At 47.2% G+C, this 27,830-nt stretch overlaps 1 long non-coding RNA gene across 2 annotated transcripts; it reads right to left on the bottom strand.

Moving 5' to 3' along the window:
- On the bottom strand, positions 1–24,196 carry LOC139055465 (uncharacterized). Of its 2 annotated transcripts, none has more exons than XR_011511774.1 (5): positions 23,471–24,196; positions 15,314–15,469; positions 13,132–13,235; positions 10,543–10,611; positions 1–111 (listed from the first exon to the last, which is right to left on the bottom strand). It is a non-coding gene; the product is annotated as an uncharacterized lncRNA (long non-coding RNA). The 2 variants fall into 2 exon arrangements; XR_011511775.1 differs by having other exon boundaries at positions 23,528–24,196.
- Between the last annotated feature and the right edge of the window lie 3,634 nt (positions 24,197–27,830).

The raw sequence follows: 27,830 nt of genomic DNA, 5'->3' as shown, positions 1-27,830 counted from the left end.
GTCCTACATAATTGCGCATCTAGAATACGCTGCATTTACACATTTGCCATGTTTACAATGTCCCCAGTAGCACGCATTACCTGTTCCAAGCTTTCGTCTGTTAGGTGTAATCTGCAAAAAAAAAGAAAAAAAATATGCGCGCCAGGAGGATGCAGGAGGGTTGAAATCTGGGCCAGTTGGTACATACTTGAACGAAAAAAAACAGTCAAAAACACAAAGGACAAGAGGAGAGGTTCACACCACAACGACTGGTTGTGGTGTGAACCTCTCCTTTTGTCCTTTGTGTTTTTGACTGGTTTTTTCGTTCAAGGAGGATGCACATCAGAATCAATGAGAAGATTCGGAAATAGGGCACCCAAAGTTGGGAGATACTATAAGCCAGGGAACCAAAAGAAAGCAAGAAAGGAACAAGTGATTCGAACTTGACCTAACGCTCATTAAACGAGGGGCAGCTAGGGAAGTTACAGAGCTTCTCTACACTCACATGAGCTCATAAATTTGTTTTTCCTATTTAATCCAAGTAGCGGAACACGTTAATTTTACCAAGCATTAGATAGCATGTAGTATAAGATAACCGCCCAAGCAGTCCGCTCAGATGATTAACCGGCGAAGTTCAAACGTGCGGCTCCGTGTTTATCGCTGGGTCAATCCCGACCGTTTATAAAACGATGGTTTGGTAGGCTGCCGGCTCCTCGGTACGCAGTTGCTGCTTGCGCTCGGCTGCACGAGCCTGTTCTTGTGCCGGGGCGGCAGCATCGGCACGGCGTAGACGAGCTCCTTCCCGGTTCTGCTCGTGGCATTGCTGATCAAAAGCTGCTGTTCCTCAGGAGTACGCATGACACGTGACCTACCCATTTCGGAGCCGGAAGGAAGGTTCTGCGCGTGCGCTCGGCTGCGACGGAGAGTAACGACGTCACTACTGGCGCCGCCAAACGCGCGCATCTCTTTCTCTCTTTCCTTTCGCGCATGGGCATGGGTTGCGCCAGAAGAGATTCCGACGTACAGGCAACAGACAGACGGACGGACGAACGAATCGGCTAGCCACATACAAGGACGCTGTAAAAAATGGTTCTACGTGTGCCATTCAGCTTTCGATAAACATTCGCACAAGCGATATAGCTCCTCCTGATATGTAGCTTTTCGCTGTAAATCCAACAGTATCTAGCCCACATTATAAAGGCCTGAGACAAAGCTCATTTCTATATGTGTTACGCTTTCGGAGCTTTGCGGTTTTCATGTATGTTTTACGAACATTGTCGTGTCACAACTAACGTTTACAACTATCTTAAACATATTGGGGGGTTGGGAACGCGCTTGCCTAATTGATGTATTTTACTGTTGATCTCTGTGTCGAGTGATAAATAGCGGCCTTTATTTTCTTTTTTTTTGCCGAGGATAAACTTTGAAGTACCTCTCGTCCTCTTTGGTTTTCCTTCTTGTGCTTCCTTTATTGCGCTTGAAGTCAAGTATACATTCTTGCAGATTTGCCAAAATTTCAGTTCTTGTATTCTAAGTAAGGAGTTTGTGTTTTGCTCACGCAAAGAATCTTGGCGACCCTATTTCTATAACTGCCTAACCACACCTTTCGCTTCAATTACGTGCACCCCAATAGCTTTGAATACAGTGGCATAGGAACTATTTTTCGAGTGTGAGGGGAAACCTCTCCAGTTCTATCTCTGTCTGTTGCTTTGTCTCTCTCTCTCTCTCTCACATCTCTTCTCCTCCATAATTAACGGAGCGGAGAGTGTCGGACGTTTTTCAGCAACGTTCTTACTTGTGAGAGCTTTGCCTTTCTAGATATCCGTTTGATGCCACAGTAAGTTGCCCACATGTGCAGTTTGCTTTAGCGGGAAGTAAACAGGCGCGCGATCGTAGCCTCGAGCTTAAACCATCCGTTTCCTGTGCTGAAACTAATTATATATATATATATATATATATATATATATATATATATATATATATATATATATATATATATATATATATATATATCGATATATATATTGATATATATATGTATATATAAATATTGACACAACTATATTTGGCAGAACTATAATGCAGCGGGTATGCGCCAGTGGGGAGGACGCTGAAGTAGCGCGGGTTTTTAGGTGAAGCGGGGAAAACGAAGAACATATTTAACAGGGATAAGCGGACTAGTTGGTGGTCGTTATTGGAATGCATCAAGTAACCGCACAAGAACAAGGGACAAAGAAGGAACACACAAGACAGGCGTGGAACACACACAGGAACACACAAGACAAACGAAGAAGACGTTGTTGTTTTTCCCTTGGACGACTGATAAAGTGCGTTTCTTGACGGTGCTGCTACGCATACTCGTCTATCCCACGTCGTTACACTGGTGGAGGTGCGGGGTATTCTTCATGCTTGGCACCCCTTCGCGGAGCCGATGATCGAGCCCGGAATCACCATCGTGCATCGAAACACCGGTCCACCGGTTCAGTCGTCGCCTGCTAGGCTTAGCGCCCGAGTCCAGTCCCCTGCAAGAAACTTCGAGAAGTCGTTTGCCTCCTAGAAATACCATGGCCACCGCAGATCCATCGCAAGTAACACTACAGAATCCTATTGTCCCGGAGAGCTTTCATGGTGATGCCTTTGAAGAAGTCCAAGATTGGCTAGACCAGTTCGAGAGCGTCGCCCAGTATAACCATAAGACCAGCTCGGCGGACAAACTCTCGAGTGTCTATTTCTATTTGAAGGACAATGCTCGTACGAGGTACGTAAACCGGGAGAGGAGCTTTGCCACATGGGACGACTTCCACGCACAGCTGCTGGATACCTTTTCAAGCATCGACAGGAGGGAAAACGCGCAGCGTCTCCTTGAAATTCGCCTTCAAAAGCCCAATGAGAGTGTTACTATGTTCTCGGAAGACATGGCCCGTCTTTCCCGTAGGGCAGACCCAGACATGCCAGAGGAAAGAAAGCTGTGATATCTCTTGCGAGGAGTGAAGGAGCAACTGTTTGCCGGCCTTGTGAGAAATCCACCGACAACAGTGGCACAGTTCACAAAAGAGGCTACAGCCATTGAACGGGCCCTGCATCAACGATACCGCCAGCACGACATGAGCAACTCGGCAGCAAGCACTTCCGTACTGGCTTCGAGTAACGACATGTCTCTGCGTGAAGTTGTCCGAGAGATGGTGCGAGAAGAGCTTTGGCAGCTCGGCTTTGTGGTTGCGCCTACGGAACCGACGCCAGCGTTATCTTTTGTTGCTGATGTAGTCCGGGAGGAAGTCCGGCAAGCTTTTTCAGCGCCAGGCTGTGGGAACGTACCGCGGCGCCTCACTTATGCGGAGCCCGTTCGCCGTCCACTCGACGCAACTTCAACGCCGTTGACACCCATAACTACAACACCACCTACGCCACAAACAGAGCCGACATCGTCACCCTCGTCGACTCTACTGACCCCGCCGATCATGCCAGCAAGAACAACGCCGTATTTTCGACATGCGCACGCCACTCCTTGGCTCCATGGAGATTTACCGCCGAACTGTCAGCGTCGACCGTCGACCAGTGTGCTACCATTGTGGTGAAGCTGGACACGTCTATAGAGTTTGCCACAAATGGAACAACTATCGCGCCGTTCAACACCCAAGCTTTCCTGCCAACTATGCTTATTTTCCGTACGACGGTCGACGCGCTTACAACGACGCTCCTGTGAACAGTCAGCCACAAAATGCGACGACGTCCCGACCACGTTCTCCTTCTCCATCTCCGGCGTGCTACAATTCGCCGAGTCGTCGCAGTTTTGCCGACGTCACTAGGGGCAGATCGCCTAGCCCTCGACGGGGAAACTAGCCGCAGCGACCTCCGGGGGTGAGGTTGCCAATACTCGAACTGCTCCACATCCCCCGTTATCGACGAACGGTAACGTGAAGACTACACTGACGAAAAAGCCGCCCAGCACAACGACGAATACGACGGATAGAAGTACGAAAGACGCAACTGACATCGTCAGTGCCGAGCTCATCGTTTGCATTGACGGCCACGAAATAGCCGCTCTGATTGACACTGGCTCCCATTTTTCAATCCTAAGCTTACAGGTAGCTGACAAACTAAGGAACGTGAAGACACCATGGCACGGGCCCAACATAAGAACCGCCGGAGGTCAGTTGATGACACCTGTCGGGAAATGCATGGCCCGACTCTTGATCGCTAGTTCAACCTTCATCGTCACCCTCGTCATCCTTACTGAGTGTTGTAAAGAACTTATATTGGGCATGCATTTTTTACAGGAGTACGGCGCCGTGATTAACATCCGTGACAGAAGCGTGACATTTGCCACGAGTTCGGATAATGTCACCCATGAGAAGCCACAACAACCTCGCTTACGTATTGCCGCGGACGACGTCATACTTTTGCCGCGGAGTTACTCTCTCGTACAGGTGCGGTGTGACAGCCTGCAAAATGGGACTGGAGTAGCTGAACACATCAGTGCGCTAGCACTGAATTGCGGTGTCTCCATTGCCAGAGCACTTATCAATGTAATCGATGGAAGCGCCGAACACTTGCTGACGAATTTTAGTAAGGAGCGCCGACACATCGTTAGAGGCACTGCTGTCGCCTATTTCGACGAAGTGACAGAAATACAAGACTGCCACTTAGCGCAGGAGTCGGCCTCTACAATTCACACAACTTCGCCTATTGTAGACGTTAATCCGACGCTAACGGCCGTTGAGCGGAACCGTCTTCTTGAGCTCATCAATCAGTACCAGGGCTGTTTCTCCTATGCGTCAAGAGTTGGTGAAACGCCACTTACCAAACACCGCATCATTACTGATGTCGCCGCCAGACCCATCCGACAAAACCCTTATCGTGTGGCCCCAAAGGAACGCGAAGCAATACAAGAACAAGTGAAGACGATGCTGGAAGATGGCGTTATTCGACCATCTAATAGTCCTTGGACATCACCTGAAGTTTTAGTGAAGAAGAAGGACGGTGGCCTGCGATTCTGCGTAGACTATCGGAAGCTCAATAAGGTCACAAAGAAGGACGTTTATCCACTGCCACATATTGATGATTCCTTGGATAGGTTGCGAAACGCATGCTGCTTTTCAACAATGGACTTGAAAAGCGGTTATTGGCAGATCGAAGTGGATGAGACAGACCGTGAGAAAACAGCCTTTTTGACGCCTGACGGACTTTATGAATTTCAGGTACTTCCTTTCGGTTTGTGTTCCGCGCCAGCAACATATCAGCATCCAATGGACACTGTGCTCTCCGGAATCAAATGGCAAACATGCCTGGTTTACTTAATTGGATGACGTGATTGTCTTTTCCGCAACGTTCGACGAACACTTACGAAGGCTGAAAACTGTTTTTGAAGCGATACGCTCTGCCAGTCTCATTTTAAAGCCTGAGAAGTGCCATTTTGGTTTTCATGAGCTCCAGTTCCTCGGTCACGTCGTCAGTAGCCAAGGAGTCCGACCTGATCCGGATAAAATTGCCGCCGTCGCTAATTTCTCGATTCCATCAGACAAAAAAGCCGTGCGACGTTTTCTGGGACTCTGTGCATATTACCAGCGATTTATTGCGAATTTTTCGCGTATCGCATGGCCGTTAACACAGCTCACCGGAGAAGATATGCCTTTTACTTGGGGCGAAGACCAGCAGCGGGCATTCCACGAGCTCCGGCAACGCATGCAATCGCCTCCCGTATTAGCACACTTCGATGAGGAAGCCCCGACGATATTGTATACAGACGCTAGTAATGTCGGTCTAGGGGCGGTGCTAGTACAATGGCAGGGCGACAGCGAAAAAGTGATTGCTTACGCCAGTAGGACACTATCTCGAGCCGAAGCTAACTACTCCACCAATGAAAAAGAATGCCTCGCAATGGCATGGGCAGTTCTGAAATTTCGTCCGTATTTGTATGGTCCGTCTTTCACCGTCGTTAGTGATCACCATTCCCTCTGCTGGCTCATTAATTTGAAAGATCCTTCCGGTCGGCTCGCACGCTGGAGTCTTCGACTCCAAGAGTTCGACTTTGTTGTTACATACAAGTCGGGAAAACGGCACGCAGACGCCGACTGCCTTTCTCGATCTCCTGTTGAGCCGGCAGCACAAGACGATGACGACACGGTTTTTCTGGGACTCGTGGATACTGCCGCCTTTCACGCCAGCAACGGGATGACATTGAATTGCTGCCGCCTATTGATTACCTCGAAGGACGAACCAACAGCGTGCCGAGGCTCTTTGCAAGAGGGGTGGCATCATACTGCTTGCGTCGCAACGTCCTCTACAAGAAGAACTTCTCGCCTAGCGGCAGCAACTACTTGCTTGTTGTTCCATCACCGCTTCGACGTGAAATCTTACACGCCTGCTACAACGAGCTGACTGCTGGGCACTTGGGCTACACTCGCACATTGGCACGGATTCGGTAGAATTAGCACTGGCCGAGACTTACTGCAATCGTTAAACATTACGTTCAGACATTTCTGGATTGCCAACGTCGTAAACCGCCGTCCGTCAAACCAGCCGGCTTAGTGCACCCTGTTGCCGTACCGGCCACACCATTTGCACAAGTAGGCATGGACTTTTTGGGCCCCTTCCCAACATCTACTACTGGTAATAGGTGGATAATCGTCGCCCCGGATTATCTCACTAGATATGCCGAGACAAGTGTTCTGCAACGGGCAACAGCGGATGAAGCGGCACAATTTTTTTCTGGAATCCATCGTTTTAAGGCATGGCGCTCCCGCAGTAGTCGTTACGGACAGAGTTACTGCGTTCATGGCCCAGTTTTTAGATATCGTTCTACGTCTAAGTGGTACCGCCCACCGGAAGACAACAGCGTATCACCTTCAAACGAACGGACTGACAGAAGGACTCAATAGGACAGTGGCTGATATGATAAGCATGTACGTAGATGTAGAGCATAGCAACTGGGACGAGGTTTCACCTTATGTCACCTTCGCGTACAATAATGCTCGTCAAGAGACCACTCGCAAGACGCCCTTCAATCTCGTATACGGCCGTGAGGACACAACAACATTAGACGTAATGCTCCCTCATGAATTTGACGACAACGAGACGGGTGGTGAAGAGATAACCCACTCAGCAGAGGCAGCTAGGCAGCTCGCGCGTCTGCGAATCCACGAACAACAGGACTGTGACACCAGACGCTACAATCTTCGGCAAAAAGCCCTAACATACAACATCGGCGGCAAAGTGTGGGTCTGGACACCTATTCGACAGCGTGGGCTCTCTGAAAAGCTCGTACGCAAATACTTCGGGCCCTACATAGTTATCCGACGCATCAGTGACGTCAACTACGAAGTAGTTCCAGACAGCTCGCACTGTTCAAAGCGCCGACGGCATTTACCCGAGATCGTTCACGTGCTTCGTATGAAGCCGTACTATGAGGATTGACAAGACTGCGCAGTTCTTTACCGCTGCTTTCGAAGCCTCTATGATCGGTACGATGATCTTTTCTAAAGGGGGAGCAAATGACACAACCATATTTGGCAGAACAATAATGCAGCGGGTATGCGCCAGTGGGGACGACGCTGAAGTAGCGCGGGTTTTTAGTTGAAGCGGGGAAAACGAAGAAGACGTTGTTCTTTTTCCCTTGGATGACTGATAAAGCGCGTTTCTTGATATATATATATATATATATATATATATATATATACATATATATATATATATATATATATATATATATATATATATATATATATATATATATATATATATATATATATGAGGAATGGTTTCATTTAAAAAAAACTACCTGTGACCGCAAAAAAGTTCTTCACTGGCGTGACCGCCTTATCAGCGTATTTGCAAGGCCTAATCGTAGGCGACAGTTCAATTTCACGGCCTGAATCCTCCTGTACCACCAGTAATGTGGCTCCTCTCCGTGGTGGAATCTTCCTTCGTGTAATTGTCATATACTTCGCTATCACTAATACTGCTTCACCTTTCCGGATAAACTGCAACCTCTTTCTCTCTCTTTTTTTTAATGTGAGTGTGAGTATGAGCGCTGCCATGCATTGCTGCTGTTGATTCTGATTTCGAGTGTAACCGAAACGGCCTCGTTTCCCTAATTGAGTGAATTATACAGGATCTCCCACTATCATGCACCAAGTCTTTAAAGAAGAACAATTGCTTTGCTCGAAGAAAATGTGGTGTATATTGTTTCCAGCACACTAGAGTAGGCGCCAGTAATATTTGGTGGGAAAGGCAAGGAGGTTAACTGGTCTGCTATTGTGCACGGGGGAAGGGTATGGGAAAATTAAAGACGGAAAAAATAACGAAGACAAAATGCAAAGGCACGAAAAATAAATTGTGAAGCTTGGGAATGTCCATGGGGGACTAGATTCTCTCAATAGGCCACTCGAACGCAAAAATTTTAAGACTGCTCTGACTTTCTTGTGGTGTGACGGCTGCATAGTTTGGCTTTTCAGGACTGTGTCCTTCGAAAGAGACCGGTAGTTACCCGCGCCAGCGTGGTCGCGGGTGACTGCCTGTGTGCGCTGTATCGGGGACATTGTCAAAGAATGTGTTCGATAGTTTCCTTGCTGCCGCAGTGGTCACACGCAGTACTATTCGATCGTGGCATGGGATCTGAATTTTACTTTTATTGAGGAGTCCTTAAATTAGGCTGAACAACAAAGTGACCACCGCGAAGGGCCTGAAAACACGGTTTTGCAATAAAAACATGACAAAGGGACGATGAACAAGAACGCGTACTAGACGCTTTGAGCCAGCGCCCGGGGTGTTCACGTCACTAAAGGTGGCCATAAGTGCATACTGCCTTGTCTGGCGCATTAGTCGAAGACCATACGAAAGCGTCATGGGAGCGCTAACAATACCATCATTCGAACTGTAACGCCTATACAACATTAGGCCAGTGTACGACGTCAAAGTTCATTGGAGCTGTCTGCAACTTGCGCCTATCTGTGAAAGGAGTCACGACCATAAGGGATGCATCCTGCTCAGCTAATTGCTGCAACTAGCCAACTTCTGACCGTGAAAAGGGCGTCGACCGACGCTTGAAATGCCTAGTCATTGCGTCATATACGAGATGGAAGGTGCAACATCATAGGTGGAGTGTGGCAGGATGGTGCCTCTGAACCTTGCGCCAACTTGGGTCATGGAGAATGTACCGCAAGATTTGGACAACACGGCGTTCGTGTTGTCCACTTCTCTACTCCTGTGTCCTGTCTGCACGCCTAACTTCTATTTTGCATAATGAAGATTTGCAGCAACGAAGGGGACAGCTTTCGAAGGCACCAGACTGGCCCGCTGCTCCTCTCCGAAGTCACGCGTAGACTTCGTACTGCCCCACTAGATGGCGTAGCGTGTACAGAAAGAAACGCGAGAGGGGAGCCCTGTCGCCGCATGACGCGTTTCTCAGCGTTCTGACGTACTGGCATTGCAATTGCATTTCGTAGTCTACGCACAGGCTTTGCGGCGACACCAATAGATAGCGCCGATTACCATATTATAGAACCCTCTCTTTCTCGTTAATTCCACCCTCACAAGAATCGATCACGCGTAATACGCATAATCACCACTTAAACACCGGTCGCGAGAAAGAATGCTAATTGCATTACCGTCACCAATCATCTCCATAAGTTGAATGCGCCGATAATTTTGGGGATATATCCTCCGCGTGCGGTGTGTTTTTCAGAATGATTTAGCTGATGCTCCGAGAACAATCTAGCTGCGGGATTGGCTGCTGAAATGTGATGTGCCTCTATACTTTCGCCAGTACGAGTGTGCATGTGCCTGTAAATAAGTTGTCCCTATTACCGCCATGTGAATAAAACCCTGTTCGCTTCCTCTAACCCCTCGTCCTCGAAACTGATCATTACATTATTCGCTTGTTTGCTGACATTCTCTTGTATTGATCTCCACTAACTTCATTAAGCAAGTCGCCTTTCAGCCATGTGCTGTGGAACCTCCTTTCTAACAACTACACCAATACCGGTATTTGCTTACTGTAAATGAAGACTTCTTTCTCCAAAGACGGAAATGTTGTAAGAATTTGCGTTTTTCACAAGTATAAAGAGCCCTTTCTATTTCTTTTTTTTCAATGAAACTTCGGACGATGGTGCGGGCGAGCTTAGTCTCCGTGTGACGCCCGGTGGCGTAGTCCAGCTACGCGTTTGGACGCGTAGCGGAGGCGTGTACTAGAGAGCGAACCTCAGAGAACCGCCCAACTCCGAGACTACAATACCACAACCCTACAATACCGGCCAGTACGATCCACCGAGGTGACTGTGTGTCTCTGGCGTTCTTGCGTTAAGCACGAGGTCGCACGTTCAATTGCTAACCGCAGCAGGGACCAAAATATTTAAGTACGTTCGAGTTTGGAGGCTGCATTTACAACCTTAAGTATATAGGCGCGCTTAAGGAAAGGTTGGTGACCCTGCAGTAAAGTCGCGTTATGTTTCCTTTATTGCGTGGTAAGGCAAGATGTTCACCAAAAACGCTAGCATTCATTGTCAGTACATTTTCCACGGCAATATAACCAGTTGAAATATCAAACTAGGATACATGCTTACTCACCAAGCACAATTTTCCGTCAGGTTCATTACTCCCATCTTTCTTCTTGCAGTCCTCAGAGGGGTAGCTGGCCTGCGAATTAATCGAAAATGATGGAAGTCGATGGCCAATTATTAATTTAGATCTGTCATTTATGAATGCTACCGTCGAGTATGTCAGGGTAAGCGTAAAAACAGCTCTCTGAAGTAATGAAAAAAACAACAACATCGCTACTTTTTGTTTCTATACTGCGGTCAGTCATAAAACGTTTTCTTTTGGCTGCACTTAAAAGATCGAAATGTGTTCTTTGAGTCGCTTGCAGCACGCACAGCAGCAGCAACCATTTGGACGAAGTCGGGAACCTACATGCGGCGGAAACTTCTTTTTGACAGCATCATGCACGAAGCTGACTCGTCATGCACCAAGCGTTTATCGCATCTGTAATATTTTTCCTAATTTATCAAACGGGAATACATTCTATTTCGGTCTGCAACGATGTTACTTTTCTCGGCATGCATCTTGACCTTAGCCTTACATTTTGCTGTCCCTTCCAACATCTCAGGGAGAAGGCTGCGTTTGGTAAGCGTGCATTATTCAAAGCTCGCCCTTTTTTTTTCTCGTGAGGCTCTGCTAGCATTTTATTATGCTTTCATTACAAGTCACATTAATTATCGCATTGTTTCATAGGTCGACATGTACGCTTGTCACTTACCATCAATTCAAGGCATCCAAAACCAGTCAATACGCATTATCACTTCTAGTTCCATGCAATCCAATGTCTCTGTGTTGCTTCGAGTGTACAATATCTTGCCTGTTAACAATTTGTTGCAGTTTAACATACCCGTCTTATTCCACAAGTTGCTTCATAATAACCTTAGGTTTCAGTTTATTGCAGTTGAACTTTTACAGAACAAAAATATAACCAGATTTGCGGCTAACAACAATTTCTCTTTACCCGTGGTTCATACAAATTACGGCAAGAAAAAGCTGTGTTCACCGCAATTTATTTTTGTAATGAATTACCATCAACTATAAAACGCTGTGCTTCTGTTGAAATGTTTAAAAATTACTTTAAGCATCATTTCTTGCGATAACTGCACTACAATCTGGCTTTGTATCTTTAACTTCTGTCTCACATGTCATTTCTTGAGTTTCATCCCTGCTTTTCCCCCGACTTTTTTTATAATGTGCTTGTTCGTGTTTGTTTGACTTTAAATGAAATGTAAAATAATGTATTTTGATCCGTCGATGTTATCGGACAATAGCGCTAATTTGCTGTCTCAAAATATCACCATCAATGTTTTTTATTATTAACCGAGGTTCCCACTACAGTTCCTTCACTTTGGGAGCCTCGTCTGTATATTTGCGATGTTGTAAGCACTTCTTTTTTGGAAGCAATAAATCTGAATCTAAATCTAAACCCTCGTCTATGTTAGTAGTAGCGATCCGCACCAAACGCCTTGGCATTTACGAGAAAGGCATCATTTTGGCTACAAGCAGTTCTTTGCTAATTACCCAGGCTGCGAGACTGTGCACTTTTCGGACAACAGTTCATCGCGCTGTATGGTCCTCGTTGCCTCCATCGACCCTATACTATTTCACGCTCCATTTTGTCGTTTTTTTTTCCATGGCGACAACGTCTACATCGCAATCGCGTAACAAATGAAGCAGTTTCAGCGTACTGTCTATTAGTGGAAAATGGAGTGCTATTCAGGCTACCGCATAAAAAGGCGGAAGATGGCAACATTGGCCTTGGTAATGCGTGTGGCGCACACAGATTCTGACTGCAGTGTGTTCTGCGTATGTATTTCCGTAGCCGCTGCAGGGAATACCGCAGTGGATGAAGGCGACGTTGCGACATCCGTAAGGAAGAAATTGCTTTCGAAAGAAATGATGGTGTCCGTCGTCATATTCCTCCGCATTTACAATAAATCAGTTCGCTGTCATGGAAACGCAGAAGTATCAGGCCTTATCAAATTTTAATATGAAAGCTCTATATTTAAACATGACAACGTTCCTGATACAGATACTAGTAGCCATTGATGATAGGGTAGCAGGAATAAGAATAACCAATTTTACATGTGTAAATATAAATCTCACTGCAACAATCACGTGTTCACAGCCGAGAGGGGTTTGCGAATATTCGGAACTTTAGGATAACGAAGCAAACGACACCCTATTCGATTCGGTCATCAAATTTTATAGTCACCGAGTTCGATGCACACTCTGTAAGGAGCCCTATACATGCGAAGAAGCTGCATGTTCGCTTCTAATGCTCCATTTATGCTTTTAATAAATAACTTTTCCTAACGTACTGTGTAATGCAAAAAACGTTGCTAAGATCTAGAATACTGAGATGAGACGATCGTTTTACATTAATTGTGCCCACGACTGTTCCTAATTAGGAAGCTATTTGGAAAGCATTCAGTATTTCATTCGATTCGATTCGCTTCTGGCGCTATTCAACTCGTGTTCGATTCGGTCTCAAAAGTCACTATTCGTGCATAGCCACATATGCCAGCCAGCGATGTGACCGCGCAGTAGTCACAGAAACCGTTTCCTAGGCTTTACTATCTGCTCTTCAGACAGCGCAATTCACAAACTATCACGTACCCAAGGCACCCGCATTTTTATTGGTTCTTCCTTGTGTGTCGTTGGTTTTTCACTCGGAACAGGATATTTGTCTACTGGTTTCTCCTCGCCTCCAGAGGATGGAGCTGCAGAGAACATTTATGAGAAGGGGCAAAAATCCTGAGGTAAGTACAGACGTCTCGAATCACTTATTGCATCACAAGTCAGTAATGTGGAAAGCGAAACCGTTATTGGGAGAAGCCGATACGATTTTTCTATAATGGAACTGTTTTGGGCATTCCTATCTGTGGCGGATAACAAACATTCCTGTGATGAAAAACCGCCTCCATCTTGCGAATTGCTCCCGAAGTGATTTTTTTTTAATTATTGAATACTGCGGACACATGGCCCAAGCAGGGAGGGCGACATATGGTATGGTACACACAAAGACAATAAGATTGACAAAACCAACATAACAATGCAAAACAAGATTAGGAAATGGATTCAATTTATACAACTCCATTCGGTTACAGTTCGAGGAAAAAAAGAAAACTTATATGTGTTTGTTCTTGCACAGTAGGGGGTTAATGCATCTTGTCTGCGGTGGCGTGTAGTTCTGGTCGATAGCTGCGATAAATGTTCAGATGGGTCAAGGGATAACTTGTTAGTGCGAAGTAATTTAAGGAATTCAAGTCTGTTTTTTTCTTCTAAGTTCGAGTGGTTCAAGGTTGGTAATTTCTATAGGTTCTGTGGGGGAATCACATCTGGAAAATTTATCGCCTTTCTGGCTTTATTTTTCAGAGTACTGACCTGCGTTGGAAGCTGTCAATTTATTTTATCTATAACTGCAATTTCTTAGCCTCCTGGTTAGTTCAGACGGTACAACACCCAGTAGGGCGGAGGTCCCGAGTTCGGTACCTATATCAGGACGACACTTTTATTGCGACAGCAATTATATGGACACTCTAAGCACATTTGCGTCGATGGCATCGCCGTCGTTGTATCCGTATCCAGGCTCCGGGCGTGCGGCGACGACGCCGTCGCCGCGCGCCCATGCTGTATGTGCGAGGGAAGGCTTGCGAGGGGAGCCGACGATAGCGGCTGAATTTCGCACGAGTGAAACCGATGACATCGGGCAAGAAGCACGCAGTCTCTCGTCGTGTGCAAGGCACCCGGTGTTACGAGGCACCGGGAGTAGGGGAGAGGGGGGAGGGGGCGACATTCTACTCCGGCTGGAATAGCATGTGTGCGGTCACCCGGTCGTATCTGGAGAGCAGCGATCTATGTTAGGGGTAGAGTCTAGTTGCGTCGACGACTCGCTGCTTTGTGCGTGCTGTGTCTTCTCGGCGACCACTTTTCGTTGATGCGATAGACAGCAAGAATGTCACGGCGCTGCCTGTTGCCGCCGCGTTTCCTCACGCCAGCGTTTTCACAGAGAGTTTGTGCGCCTGTCGAGTTAGATCCGTTCATGTTTGTTCGTGCGCGTGACGCAATGCTTTCTAATTTCATGAGTGTGACTACGTTTGCATGTCTATACGGACGATAAAACTACTCCCCTAATTCTTACAGCTCTCCACTAATTTTCTGTTGCAATTGATGCTTCGCCTTTCGGGAGCAACTGCGACTTTTTTACAACTGCGAATCTTTCGCTCGGCTAACGTTAATTTGGAATTCCACGATAGATACATCTGTATCTATCGACTCAAAGCAAGACCACAAGAATTCATAAAGATTGCTTCACCACGAAATGAATGTCGTGCAGATTTCTTCAGCAGATTTTGTTACTCATTGCATTCTCATATCTATACAAGAAGCGTGTTTAAATGTAGGGCCACTTGCCAGCCGTAAATCTCACTCTGTGAAGCGCGCGTTTTTACACTGCTGTTCATTACAGTTTGGACGTTTATGAAACCACTCAATTGACAACATTTTTACTACTGACTATATTTTCTATTCATGAACATTTTACTACCTACTGCAAACATGTTTCACGGATTTATTGCATTATCCCGCCAAATATACGTAAAACATTTCTGTTACGTCGGTTTGCGATTTGGCGGAACGCGACACGCGAATGTCAGTTTCAGTTCAGAGCACACGGAAAGAACGTCAGGCCTTCAAGAGCACCTTCGTAACAACAATGCTTTGATTATTGCTACGCATACTTTTTTTTCCAAGGACACTCCACTAATGCATCTGAAGATTCGTTTGAAACCATGCTTACGGCGTGTGGTTGGTTCTTGTGGTTCTGTCTCTTCTGTCATATCCGTTGTCGTCGTCGCTGATAATTCAGGATCTAAGGCTGCAAGGCACAGGTACTCGTTCTGCGAAACTTGTTTGACTGCAGGACACCATAGTTTTGCGCACGGATATTCGTCATCTGCATGTAGTCCAGACCTTGCGTTGTAATAGGGGACTAGCCAAGGGGAGGGAGAAAGGAAGGGGGTAGGCATACACCAAGCACAAGTCCACCCGTCACCACCCTTACTCTGCCTCAATCAATCAATCAATCAATCAAACAATCAATCAATCAATCAATCAATCAATCAATCAATCAATCAATCAATCGTTCTTATTTTATTTTTCACCTTGAAAAAGAGGAGACATGACTAAAAGCCGGGGTACAGCTTGACGAGGGTCCTGCCCCCTCATACATTTGAAAGCAGAGCACTGCAGAATATAAAAATGCGACGCTTACAAAAAAATAATGCTTGGGACGAAATGCACTTTCAAGCAAAAGAAATACGCGTATACTTGCATGTCTGTTTTATAAAAATACAAATACATATATATAAACATTATGCGCATATACACACACATACCATGTACGCAAGCTTATGCACATAGATATATATATATATATATATATATATATATGCAATGTACAATGCAAGCGACACAAACATCATACACAACACTAGTAGCGTATCTGGTGTAACTGACAAAATAGTCTTGTGGTATGGTTTAGGTTACACAGTTTATTAAGTAAAATGGGGAAAATGTATGTTAATGATTGCTCATCGTAATTGGTTTGAGCTGTATGGACATGCCATACTTATTTATGGCTAGTATTACGGATGCTACGGTTTACGTACAGAACTTTTAGAGAAAACACTATAGATTCATTCTACCTCAAACGTGACTTGTAGCTCTAAATTAAACGATAGTTGTATTGAGTAAAGACAGGTAAAATGTCGAACTTTACCAACATATTTTTCGTGGAAAATGAGCAAGGAACATTGGCAATGTATCGCACTGCGTTTTTTGAAGCAAATGCGATGGTTCCCCAAACGAGGTTGAAGTATTGTAAAACTAAGAGCACTACAGCATTGTAGAGTAGTATCTTAATTTTAATAGGAAGAAAACATTTAAACGTACTATTGTTCCCACAGTAGAGGACACCTTTTTACTGATTTGTTACACATGATTGTTCCGGGCTTAGATCTTCAGAGAATGTTACACACTATGTCAACGACCGTGTTAACAATGACTAGATTATTTGTACCTATTTTAATTTTTATGGAACTTCGTAGGTTTATTGCCTGTTTGCATATACCATATTTCTGCCTTGCTCACATCTATATGTAATCAGCTTGCATCAGTGCACTCTTTAAAATCTCTAAGCGCTTTGTTCCCGTGAAGCTTTAGTTCAGCCTCCGATGCAGCAGCAGTAAACATTACTGTGTCATCTGCATAACAAATAAATTTGGCCGGTTCTGAGCTTTTTGGCATATCGTTTACATCGATTCTCGACATGAGTGGCCCAAGGATGCTTCCTTGCGGCACTCCTTATCTTATAACCTGAAGACTGGACTTTTCGTTTTCTATCTCTACATATTGTGCTCGACACGATGAGTAGGATTTAGCGAAGTCTAAGGCTATGCCACGGATGCCATAAGCCTGGAGCTTAGCGAGTAAAACTTTATGATTAACAAGAGCAAATGCTTTGCAGAAATCTGCATATGTTCCAATAATAATTTTTTTTTATTGTTGAACGCTTGCAGAATAGTTTATCTTTGAGTTAAAGGAGCTAGTCTCTGTGGAAAGATGCTTCCTGAAACCATGTCACTAATTGCCAAGAAAAATATATTTGTCAAGATATGATATTACTTAATTATGAACTTTTTTTCAATCCCTTTCGAGAACACAGGCAAGATCGAAATTGGACGATAATTGCGTAGTAAATTTTTGTCACCCTTTTTGAAACACCCGCTGTGCTCGAGCTATTTGTATGTCTTTCGGAAATTGGCCAGTCGACAGAATCAGGTTATATATGTGAGAAGGAACAGGACAAATTATGTCACAGACATGCTTTACAGGCCTTATTTGAACGCCATCTGTGTCCTGCGATTTACTGTTCTTAACTGAGCTTATAGAAGAAGAAACTTCAGTACAGTTAGTGGGAGTGAGAAAGAATGACTTCGAACTAATGTTTTCAATAAATGAAGCATCATACCTTCTACTGTACGACTTATTTCAAGCATTTACTTATTGAACGAAGAAATCGTCAAAAACATTAGCTAGTGTTGCACCAGATAGTTGTTTACCTTGGCAAAGAAAGTTACCAGGAAGAATCAAGCACTTGATTCAAAGCTAGCTGGGTCCTTATGTGTACCAATATGGTCGTACTGGGCATTTTTATGCTTATTTTTATGCCTTTTCTAAAAAGTGTCTCGTGGTAATCTTCGCGAAAACTGAATGACAATGTCAGCGGCAGTAGTATTGCCTGATGTTTTAACGCGATCACAGATTTCAATGTCAGAGCTATCAAGGGGCATGTCTATAGCTTGTCTTAAATTTTTGGCGATTTCTCTGATATTTTCGTGAGGAGCATGGGACACGCCGCTCAATTCCACATTATTGCACCTTGAGTGCTGTTCACTTTGTAAGAGTCTAGTCTCATGTTGCTTCAGCTACGCACGCAGAGCATCACATGCATCCTTCAATTCCTCGAAATTTTCTTTCAAGGTGTGATGTTGCATCTCAGTTCGACTAACAAACACCTTCATTGACTAGTAGCATTGTGTCATGAAGTTCAGGCTGGTCTTTATTTCCCCGATATCGTTTCTTAGATCTCTCTCAAGGCTTTCGCGAAAATCACGAAATTACTGCATTATTTTTTGCTTGAAATCCTCAAACAACTTATTTATTTCTTTTGCCATGCTATGTAGGTAGTACGAGATTCAAACCAGCAATATTGTTACGGTGAAGTGAAGGAAGACGTTGAATTGGGCTAGAGAAAGACGAAGTCTGGCGGTTGCCTGAACGCCAAATCCATCATTTGTAAACATACGTTATTTTACACTCATGGGCCTGCTTTCTTCCCGCAATATTTTGGTGGAACAAACCACGGGGTACAACCACGGAACTTCGCAGCGGACGTCATTACCTGCTGCCACAATGGCAAATCAACCGACACAAGCGACAACGCCTCGGCAGCGCGTGCCAACGGTCATCCTCACTCACCCACGGGACGCGCGAACATTTTGTGGCACGGACAACGTCGACGTCGAGGACTGGCTTACGATGTACGAGTGAGTGTGCGACAACAACAGGTGGGATCCTACAATGATGCTTGCAAACGTAATATTTTATCTGAAGGGAACTGCGAAGCAATGGTATGACACACATGAAGCTGACCTAACGAGCTGGGATGTCTGCAAAGAAAAAATACGAGACCTGTTTGGCAGACCTGTCGGTCGTCAGCTGGCAGCTAAAAAAGAACTTGCGTGCCGCGCTCAGACGTCCACAGAATCCTATGTCGTGTACATGGGGGATGTGCTGGCCCTCTGTCGCAAGGCTGATGACAACATGACCGAGGCAGACAAGATTGGCCATATATTGAAAGGTATTGCAGACGATGCCTTCAATCTCTTGATGTGTAAGGATTGTGCCACTGTGGATGCAATTATTAGGGAGCGGCGGCGCTTCGAACAAGCGAAGGGCCGCCGCGTCACTCAAACTTTCGACCGGTTGCCCAATACCGCCGCGACATCTTGCGAAGACCCGCCGCGGTTCGTTCAGCCCGCAGGACCGGAAGAAATAACGCGCATCGTTCGCCGTGAGCTTGAGGCCATGGCCCGGCTCCAGTTCATTCAGACTGTCGGGAAAGCGTACCCACTATCTCCCTTATACAAGCGGTCGTTCGGGAGGAAATAGCAAGTTTGGGCATTCCATCTCTCTGCTCGGTCCACCATACAAACACCTACGAAATTTCTCCGACCGCTCGCTCCAAGCCGCAAAGCTTTCCACCACTCCGTCGCAACCCAGCTGAATGGCGCACAGTGGATGATAAACCCATCTGTTTTAATTGTTCCGGTATTGGACACATCGCCCGTCATTGCCGCAACCACTGGTCGTCGCCTCCTCGGTGGTCGTCTCCGAGTCACTACAGCCAAGTACCAGACAATCGTACTTTCTCGCCCTATACGCCGACTAGGAACATCAACGCCGACAGTGCTCCACCAAGATCCAGCCGCTCCCCGTCTCCGCAAGGTCGTAGGTCCCGTTCGCCTCTCGTTCACCGCTCTTCGTCCCCTTCTGCAACCGGTCGCTTCGCTTCGGGAAACTAGGTGGTGCAGCTTCCGGAGGTGAAGCTGCAACTCCGACCCGGCCCACAAATCCTCTATTGACCCTGCCTACATGTGGAAACCTACTGGAAATTGAAGTTGATGTCGTTCTTGTTAGATCTCTCGTTGATACAGGAGCGCAGCTTTCAGTTATGAGCGCTGCTCTCCGCTGAAGGCTCAAAAAGGTTCTGACCCCCGCCGTACCGTGCACCGTGCGAGTCGCCGCTGGGAGTACGTCACCTGTCCTTGGAATGTGCACAGCACGTGTGACCATTGGGGGCCATTATACCGTTGTTCTATTTATCGTCCTTGAACACTGCCTACACGACCTAATTCTCGGCCTCGACTTCCTTTCGAAAGACTCTGCCCAAATTGACTGCTCCGCAGTTGTTGTACAGTTCGATCTTCCGCTTCCTGCCGACGGAACCACTTGTGCTCCACACCGCTTATGTTCTGCTGAATTTGCAAGGCTGTCTCCACAGGCGGCTACAAATGTCCTCCTGACGCCCTGTCCACCCGTACCTGATGGCGAGCACGTCGTGTCGCCGCTTACTGACGCGGTTTTGTCGCGTAATATTGCCCTACCGAGCACCTTAATTCAGATCCGCGAAAACTGCGCTCGCGTGCCCATCCTAAATTTTGGGTTTTCGGCACATGTGTTGCCACACGGTATCGCCATAGCGCATATCACTCCTGTGGAAGAATTTCAGATTTCTTTTTTGACCTCTGAATCCTTCCTCAGTACGAACGGACCTTTGTCATCCACTCCTTCGTACTCGACGCCTGCGGACGATGTTTCTAAGATGATCGCCCCCGACCTTCCTTCCGAGCAAACAACAGCTCTTCGTCACCTCCTGTCATCTTATCGGGACACCTTTGATTTGGACGACCGTCCACTTGGCCAGACATCTGTTGTCACGCATCGCATCAACACCGGTGATGCCAGCCCCATTCATAGGCGGCCATATCGTGTCTCGGCAACAGAAAGGGCCATCATACAGAAAGAAGTAGACAGGATGATGGACAAGGGCATCATTGAACCCTCCAGTAGCCCGTGGGCATCACCGGTTGTCTTAGTAAAGAAAAAAGACAACTCGTGGCGTTTCTGCGTTGACTACCATCACCTCAACCGGATAACAAAGAAGGGTGTTGATCCCCTGCCTCGCATTGATGACACTCTTGACTGCCTTCACGGATCCCAATACTTTTCATCAATTGACCTCCGCTCCGGCTATTGGCAGATTAGCGTCAATGAGATGGACCACGAGAAAACCGCCTTTTTCACACCCGACGGTCTGTACCAATTTCAAGTCATGCCCTTTGGATTATGCAATGCGCCTGCTACATTCGAGCGCATGATGGACTCTCTCTTGCACGGCTTGAAGTGGTCTACATGCCTGTGTTACCTCGACGATGTGATTGTGTTTTCGCCGAATTTTGAGAGCCACCTGCGGCGCCTAACAACCATACTATCCGTGTTTCGCAGGGCTGGCCTTCAGCTAAACTCCTCCAAGTGCCATTTCGGTCGCCGTGAAATTAACATGCTTGGTCATCTCGTAAACGCCGCCGGAATCCAACCTGATCCCCAGAAAGTTCACGCCGTGCGAAATTTTCCTGTACCTTGTTCAACGAACGATGTCCGTAGTTTTCTGGGCTTATGCTCTTATTTCCGGCGATTTGTGAAAAATTTTGCCGACATCGCTCACCCTCTCACTGACCTTCTTAAGAAAGACGCCTCGTTCTCTTGGGGACCGCTACAGGAGAAAGCCTTCTCTACCCTGATTGAGCGGCTTACAACTTCCCCGATTCTCTCCCACTTTGACCCTTCTGCGCCCACTGAAGTACGAACTGACACGAGTGGTCATGTCATCGGCGCTGTCCTCGCTCAGCGTCAACAGGGCCAAGACCGCGTCATCGCTTACGCTAGCCGCCGCCTTTCCACGCCCGAGCGAAATTACTCCATTACTGAGAGAGAATGTCTCGCGCTCGTATGGGCGGTCGCGAAATTTCGACCGTACCTTTTCGGTCGGAGCTTCTGCGTTGTAACCGATCATCACGCCCTCTGCTGGCTCTCCTCTTTGAAGGACCCAACTGGACGACTTGCACGTTGGGCATTGCGCCTACAAGAATATACATTTTCTATTATATATAAGTCAGGACGCCTGCATAAAGACGCTGACTGCCTGTCCCGCAATCCCGTGGATCAACCGGACGATACCGATGCAGACTCGGACATCAGTATTCTTTCCCTCTCCGGCTTCCTCCATATTGGCGACGAGCAGCGCAAGGATCATGTTCTTCGAACACTTATGGAACGCCTAAGCTCCTCGCCCAATGACCCGTCCCTTCGGATGTTCACCTTGCGCGAAGGAAATTTATGCCGTCTTAGCGTTCGTCCTGACGGCCCGGCGCTCCTCCTAGTCGTCCTCAAGCACCTTCGACTCACCGTGCTCCAGCAACTTCATGACGCTCCTACTGCTGGACATCTGGGCGTCACTCGTACTTATGACCACCTGCGGCGCCGCTTCTTCTGGCCTGGCATTTATCGCTCTGTGCGCCGTTATGTCGCTTCTTGCGACCTGTGTCAGCGCCGGAAGACGCCTGCTATGCCTCCCGCTGGTTCTTCAACCCATTGATATACCTACGGAGCCCTTCTTCCACCTGGGCCTCGACCTCCTTGGCCCGTTTCCAATTTCCATCAAGGGAAACAAATGGATTGCTGTAGCAACCGATTATGCCACTAGATAAGCCATCGCACGAGGCCTGCCAACCAGCTGCGCTACAGATGTCGCCGACTTTTTACTAAAAGACGTCATCCTGCACCACGGCGCCCCTCGCCAGTTGCTGACGGATCGCGGCCGCTACTTTCTATCGAAGGTCGTCGATGATCTGCTCCGCTGCTGTTCTACAGAACATCAGATTGCTACCGCGTACCACCCTCAAACGAACGGCCTCACTGAGCGACTCAACCGCACACTCACTGAAATGCTCGCCATGTACGTTTGCAACGATCACCGCGACGGGGACGTCGCTTTACCATACGTCACTTTCGCATACAACTCGTCCCGTCACGACACTGCCGGATTTTCACCTTTTTTCCTTTTATATGGCCGCGACCCCACCTTGCCTTTTGACACGTTGCTACCTTCCGCAGTACAGTCACCCAGCACTGGTTACGCTCGCGATGCTATTGACTTAGCCGCCCAGGCCCGAGATGTCGCCCGTCATCGCCTCAAAGTCTCGCAAGCTTCCCAAAGCGACGCTACGATCTTCGGCACCGAGACCACCATTTTCCCCTAGTTCCCTCGTCCTTCTCTGGACGCCTTCACGTCGCGTCGGCTTGTCGGAAAAATTACTGTCCCGTTTTTCTGGTCCGTACCAGATCTTACGACAACTGTCCGACGTGACATACGAGATCGCCCCAGTCGGTCAGCCTTCAGTGCCTCCCAACGTAACCAGCGATGTTGTTCACGTCACCAGGCTCAAGCCCTATGTCCCTCCATTAAGTGAGGCTGTATAACTTGCACCGGGATGGAGCTACCCCGCCGGGAGGGTGATGTTACGGTGAAGTGAAGGAAGACGTTGAATTGGGCTAGAGAAAGACGAAGTCTGGCGGTTGCCTGAACGCCATATCCATCATTTGTAAATATACGTTATTTTGCACTCGTGGGCCTGCTTTCTTCCCGCAACAATATTACGCACGACGCAACAAGGAGAGACATTGGGGCATTAATGTACAATTTAAGAAAGGTAAGCACTAAGAACAGCAGCAGCAGCTACGGCAGGAAAAAGGTGTGAAATATACAACAAACTTGGTAGAGGCATGCTGGCTTGTACAGTAGCAGAGCAAATGTCAAATAGGTACACACGCCAACGCAGGCTGCAGCTGCCAAACGGGATGATCCTGGGTCTTCGATGAGCTTATAAAAGGCACGCTAGAAACCACGCAGGCGCAGTACGATGCAATCGGTGTACGTGCTTCCACGAAGGAAGCAGCATGGCGGTATGGTGGCCCCGCAGTGGTCTTCCGCCAGGCTTGGTTATCGGCAATCCTGTACAGCAACAGTGCAAGTGTCTAGGTATACACGCCGCCGCAAGCTGCTGCTGCCAAACGGGATGGTCCTGGGTCTTCGATGAGCTTATAAAGGGCACGCTGGAAACCACGCAGGCGCAGTACGATGCAATCGGTGTGCGTACTCCCACGAAGGAAGCAGCAGGACGGTATGGTGGCCTCGCAGTGGTCTTCCACCAGGCTTGGTTATCCGCAACCCTGTACAGCAACGTTGCAAGTGTCAAATAAGTATACACGCCGCCGCAAGCTGCTGCTACCAAATGTGGATAATCCGGGGTCTTCGATGAGCTTATAAAGGGCACGCTGGAAACCACGCAGGTGCAGTACGATGCAATCGGTGTGCGTGCTCCCACGAAGGAAGCAGCAGGACGGTATGATAGCCCCGCAGTGGTCTTCCACCAGGCTTGGTTATCCGCAATCCTGCACAGCAACATTGCAAGTGTTAAATAGGTATACACGCCGTCGCAAGTTGCTGCTGCCAAATGGGGATGATCCTGGGTATTCCATGACCTCATGAAGGGTTTGGGTGCGAGCTAGTTGGTAGTCCATGATATCAATCGTCACTTACAGCGCATGCATAGACGGGGGACAAAAAGGACGATGAAGGCAAGCGCTGACTTCCAACTGATTTTTATTTTGAGGAACGAACGTTTATATACTGAGACACCAAGACAAAAGCACCACCTACAAAGTGTCAACCCGACATGATTATGCATTCAAAATTCATGACCTAAGATGAATGAGAGCACATGTGCGACCTCAGAAAAAACTGTTCTTTGTATAATAATGCAATTGACGGCTTACTAACTGAGTCACCATCGGCAGTCGCTGCTGCATCAATGATAAGTGTGGTGCACTCATTAGAATGCGTAGCTAAGATAGTGGTTTCTTCAAAAACCGGGACACAGCCGCATTGTGCACAATGAACACCTAAAACCCTTCCCGCCCTTTGCGCATTTTGCTTTTGTCTTGGTGTCTCAGTATATATACGTTTGTTTCTCAAAATAAAAATCAGCTGGAAGTCAGCGCTTGCCTTGACCGTCGTTTTTATCCCTCGTCTATGTATGCGCTGTGACGATTGATACCTTATAAAATGCACACTGGAAACCAGGCAGGCGCAGTACGATGCCGTCGGTTTACGTGCTCCCACGAATGAAGCAGCAAGACGGTATGATAGCCCCGCAGTGGTCTTCCAGCCGGCTTGGTTATCGGCAATCCTGGACAGCAACATTGCAAGTCTCAAATAGGCCGCAAGCTGCCGCTGCCAAATGGCAGTAGGTGAAGTGGGTGGCCCCACCCTCCACGGAAGAACGGTCACTGTCTGCATGTATTCATTATAAATGTGCACTTTGTTACCTAACAGTGTCGCTGAATATCCGGTGTCGGACGACGTCGTTTCCGCAAATAGAAAATGCGTAGAAAAATCGTAAAATGCGACTTTCACGTAGCCTACAGGCGTGATTTCTCTTGGATTGTAATTTGAATATACCAGAAAACATAGCTCTGTTACGAAAATACTCAAGCAAACCTCTTTTCCAGTATCTCTACAATTCAGAGACCGCCGACTGCACCCGCCATTTGCGCGTGCCGCCGCGTGATTATGTCGGACTCCACGTAGCCGCGCACCCGCTTCCTTGAAATACTTCCAGATGGCGCTCACCTCCGCCACATCGCGGCCCACGCAAAAGGCCGCGTTTCTGCCAGAAAGCCCGCCTTTGTGCATAGCATTCGCCGCGAGCGTGTCTCGGTAAACTTTGTGGTTACATACGCTGCAGTTGCCGGGAAGCGTGAGGAGCAATCAGTGATCTTTAAACGCTATCGCGTTCCACTCTTAAAGGGAATGCTTAAGCCTCCTCAAAATGTTTAAAACGCTGTTTCCAAGGCCTGCATTCATGAAGACAAAGTTTATTGATAATGATGGAGAGATCTCAGCTTGAGGTGTGCAAAACTCGCCAGTCACTGTGGGAGGAAGAAGGGCTGGAAAAAAAGGAAACGATCGGGATGACAGAAACTGAGAAGCAATGTACATGACAAGCAGGCCTCTGCGTTGCGTCGAGTCGCAAAGTTCGCAGTTTCAACCATTCAGTGAGAGCTGCTGGCTTGAAGAGTTGTTTACCATCCCCGCCATAACCAAGATAACGCTCGTTGAACTACCGATTCATTTGTAGACGGACGCTTTCGGCATGGCTTCGTGGTGAGGGTGTTCTTCATCTGAGCAGGAGGTCACGGTTGCTATTAGCGGCGAGAAGTTGGAGTGGCGCGCTCTCGCGAATGACGTCACGGCCAGGACGCCGTTTGCCAGGGCCAGGGCGCGGGCTTGTTCCCTGAGAGCATAATTGGGGTATCAGCGGCTGGAGCCGTACTTATTGAAAAATATTTCGGATTATTTCTGCTACCATGCCTGAACCGCACTTGCTTCTTCGAGACCGCTTGAGTCGTAAAAATGTGCGACTTGGATACCGCAAGCTATGTAGCGTTGAATGGGTCTACTGGTTTTGCAATGCATATGAAGTGGCGTAACCAGAAATTTCGTTCGGGGGGGGGCAGGCTGCAGGTCGGCCTCCTCGTTATAGAATTGTCGAGGGATCAAGTACATGAATAATAACTGCATTTCCGTTTGCCAAAGATGCTGAAAACGAATTCTTGAACGCCACGCACTGTCAAGACATAAAATACGTATTTTTTCATAAAATAATATACCCGTATGTCCCGACAATTGCGCCAGCAATCACTGATATCGATGCTTCCATGATTTTGTATCTATATATAAAGAAATTATCACACGAACTTTAGAACTATATCAATTCGAAACCAGCAAAGCAGTGCATGCCGGATTTGAAAACGTAAAGGCCATGAAATGAAAAAGTCCAGGACAAATATTTTAAAGAAACTTTGTCATTCAGGAACATTGTTTATATGTTATACGTATGCGTTACATCAGCTACAACGGCAGTATCTCCGGAGGCTCTTGCGTCGAAGTGGCCAGCCGTTCTGCGCAGCTCCAACCTCAAGACACAAGAGTGGGCTGTCCAGCAAACCCGAGAGGTGGCGACGAGGCAAGGCCTCGAAGTCCCCTCATGGGAGACCTCAGCCCGAATCGTCAAATTAAAGTTGTTTCCATCCATCCATGCAACGGCCACGGAAAAACCTCAATGATGCTCTCCTTTGTCAAAATGTATTGCGCAGGAGCAGCTCTCACCGGTCGTGTATTGTGAGTAATTGCACCGAAATTATAGTCGCGATAGAGAGCACATCTCAAAAGCAGATGTTCTGCAAAATATACGAGGGTGAGTCAAATGAAAGTGGTCCAATGGGAATATTTGACAAACGGGGTACTTTGTTCTCCATGAGGATTTAGACAATTGTCCCCCTGGCTAACGAGTCGCGTTATTCCCGTCTCATAAAACTCCTTGGGTTGCTGCTCCAAAAAGTCTCTAAATTACTTTTTCACGTCATCATCCGACACGAATCTGGTTCCCGTGAGCAGTTTTTTTAAATGCCGCAAAATGTGGAAGTCCGAAGGCGAGAGGTCTGGACTGTATGGTGGATGTTGCAGCATTTCCTACTTGAACTTTGCCATTTGTGTATTACCCATATCAGAGACATGGGGACGGGCATTGTCGTGAAGCAAGACGACCCGACTGGTCAATTTTCCACGTCGTTCGTTCTTGATTGCGACATGCAGCCGATCCGGCGTTTCTCAATATCGGGAACAATTGACAGTCTTTCCACATTTAGCAAATTTGATCAGTATTGGCCCCTGATCGTAAAAAAAGTCATCACCTTTCTGGCATGGAGGTGGTAAATTCGAATGTGTCCACTGTAAGCTTTGCAGTGGTGTTTTAGTCTCGTAGTAGTATGGTACCATGATTCGTTCCCAGTCATAATTGCAGACAAGAAGACGTCATTGTGATACCGGATCAGATGAGTCAAGGAAGTGCCGAACCTCTCCGTCTTCTGGCGGTGGCTCAAAATATTGAGCTTCCATTGCGCCCCCAAGAGGCGATAACCGAGGTGTTCATGAATTATGGTGTGAACCGAACCGTGACTGATGTCCACACACTTTGCTAGTTCGTCGATGCTTATGCTCCATTCTTGTC

This window comes from Dermacentor albipictus, chromosome 2 (genome assembly GCF_038994185.2).
Source record: "Dermacentor albipictus isolate Rhodes 1998 colony chromosome 2, USDA_Dalb.pri_finalv2, whole genome shotgun sequence".
NCBI lineage: Eukaryota > Metazoa > Arthropoda > Arachnida > Ixodida > Ixodidae > Dermacentor > Dermacentor albipictus.
The sequence above is the reverse complement of the archived record's forward strand: the minus strand, read 5'-3'. Positions and strand labels throughout refer to the sequence as shown.